The sequence below is a fragment of the Mus caroli genome, unplaced genomic scaffold (assembly GCF_978045245.1).
Source record: "Mus caroli unplaced genomic scaffold, Mus_caroli_1 scaffold_17, whole genome shotgun sequence".
Taxonomy (NCBI): domain Eukaryota; kingdom Metazoa; phylum Chordata; class Mammalia; order Rodentia; family Muridae; genus Mus; species Mus caroli.
This window is the reverse complement of record NW_028227272.1, coordinates 92,111,820-92,113,912: the sequence shown is the minus strand read 5'-3', so window position 1 is coordinate 92,113,912 and position 2,093 is coordinate 92,111,820. Positions and strand designations below refer to the sequence as shown.

Here is a 2,093-nt window from a genome sequence, read left to right as displayed (position 1 = left end):
TGAGGCTTCTATACATAAACTGTGGGGACACGGAGAGATAAGACAGGAACTCATGAAGGAACTTAATCAAATAGTGGAAAACTTTAAAAATAAGATTGGTTTTTCAATTACTTATTTGTGTGTGTGTGTGTGTGTGTGTGTGTGTGTGTGTGTGTGTGTGTGTGTGAGTGTGCAGTACTTGTAGAGGTCAGAAGATGGCATTGGATCTCCTGTAGCTGGAGTTTCAAGCGGTTGTGAGCCACCCACTTTGGACATGAGGAATGAAGAGGTAAGTGCTCTTGGTAACTGAGCCATCTCTCCAGACTGTAGTGGGAAACTTTAAATATTTTTTTAATTTTGTAATTACATTTATGTACAGAACAGTTAGTGTACATTTAATCCAATTTAGTGGTGAGTTCTTTAGCCTTTGCCTTTTCCAGTTTGGCAATGCGAGCCACAGACTTAGGACCCAGGACGTTGCCTCCCCGGTGGTGACCGATCTCGTCATATCTATCATTATAATTGGTCCTAATAGCTTCCATCAGCTTGGCCAGAGCACCCTTGTATTCTGAATTGACCTGTGTGAAGGCAACAGTGGTATATGTCTTCCTGTGGACCAGGCGACCCAGCCTGGCCTTTCCCTTGATGATGCAGTAGGGGACTCCCATCTTTTGACACAGGGCAGGCAGGAAAACCACCAGCTCATGGGGTCTACGTCACGGGCAATCACCACCAGCTGAGCCTTCTTGTTCTCCACCAAGGTAGTGACGGTATTGACTCGGGCTCGGAGGACAGGTGGTCTCTTAGTTGGGACGTCGCCTTTGCCTGCAGCTTTCTTCTCAGCATGGGCCAGTAGCTTTTGCTTCTTCCCTTGCTTTGTCTCTGGCCTGTACTTGTGGGCAAGCTTAAGCAGCTGAGTAGCTGTCTGCCTGTCCAGGGCCTGGGGGAACTGGTTAATGGCAGGAGGTACTTTGAGCCGCTTACAGAGGATGGCTCTTTGCCACTGCAGCCTGATGTAGTGAGGCCATTTGACGAAGCGTGTTAGATCTCTTTTGGGCTAGATGTCCTGCCCAGTGCTGAAGTTCTTGGACCTCTTCTCAAACAAAGGGTTGACCATCTTCTTGGCATCCTGTTTCTTGATGACAGTGGGGGTGGGGAGCAGGGCCACCTTCTTACCCTTGGCCTTCTTTCCTTTGGGCATCTTGCTTGGCTGGTGGAGAGCTCAAATATTTTTTTAACAATGTTGTATCTGTGAATCTATTTGGCAGTTAAATTTTATGAACTCAAAATATTATTTAGACATTGATAGTGAAGACTGATGCAAATGGAGACATGCTATAACCTTAAATGCAGGCAAGATTCTAAGACTATGCAGAACACATTGTTCGTGACTGTTTGTATTAGATACACTCCAAATAGTGTTTTTGTCATAGTAGGGCAAATCATGTATGTCATTAGGATTGAATCAGCTATGAGAGAGAGAGAGAGAGATTCATCCATGTGCAGATATAACTGCTGTAGAGAGAGAAGCAAGCTGGAGATCTTTCCAGAAGGGAACTAGGGAGAGGAAGTTAGGCTTTGAATACAGTAAAAATGGGAAATGAGAGCTGGAGATACAGGGCATGCACACCGGGAAACGGGAAAGAACTGGGCTACCCTGGGTCTTTCTTCCTTGTAGTTATTGTTATTGTTGTTGTTGTTGTTATTTATTGTTGTTGTTGATATTATTCTTGTTTAATAATTTAAGATGTGTTGGTAGTTTGCCTGTGTGTATATCTGCACACCATGTACAAGCACTGCCCAGAGAGGCCAGAATAGGGCTCTGGATCCCTGGCATTGGAGTTACAGATGGTTGTGAGCCACCATGTAGATGCTGAGAATCAAACCTGGGTTCTCTGGAAGAGCTCTGAGAAATCTCTCCACACCAGATCACACCCAGGTATGACTTAAGGGGTGGGGGGGTTGGGGGGAATCACACCTGGGTGTGCCCTGGACCTTGAATAAGAAGTGTCCTCCCACCCTTCAGACCACCAGAGAGTAGTAGCTACCCGAGACTTTATTGGCTTAACCTTGCAGTCGGCAGGGAGTACTCTGCGTGGCCCAGGACCCAGGCT

General features: G+C 46.2%; 1 pseudogene; it reads right to left on the bottom strand.

Annotated features, from left to right (window-relative positions):
- Nucleotides 1-374: 374 nt before the first annotated feature.
- On the bottom strand, nt 375-1,180 carry LOC110311356 (large ribosomal subunit protein eL8 pseudogene; annotated as a pseudogene).
- Between the last annotated feature and the right edge of the window lie 913 nt (nt 1,181-2,093).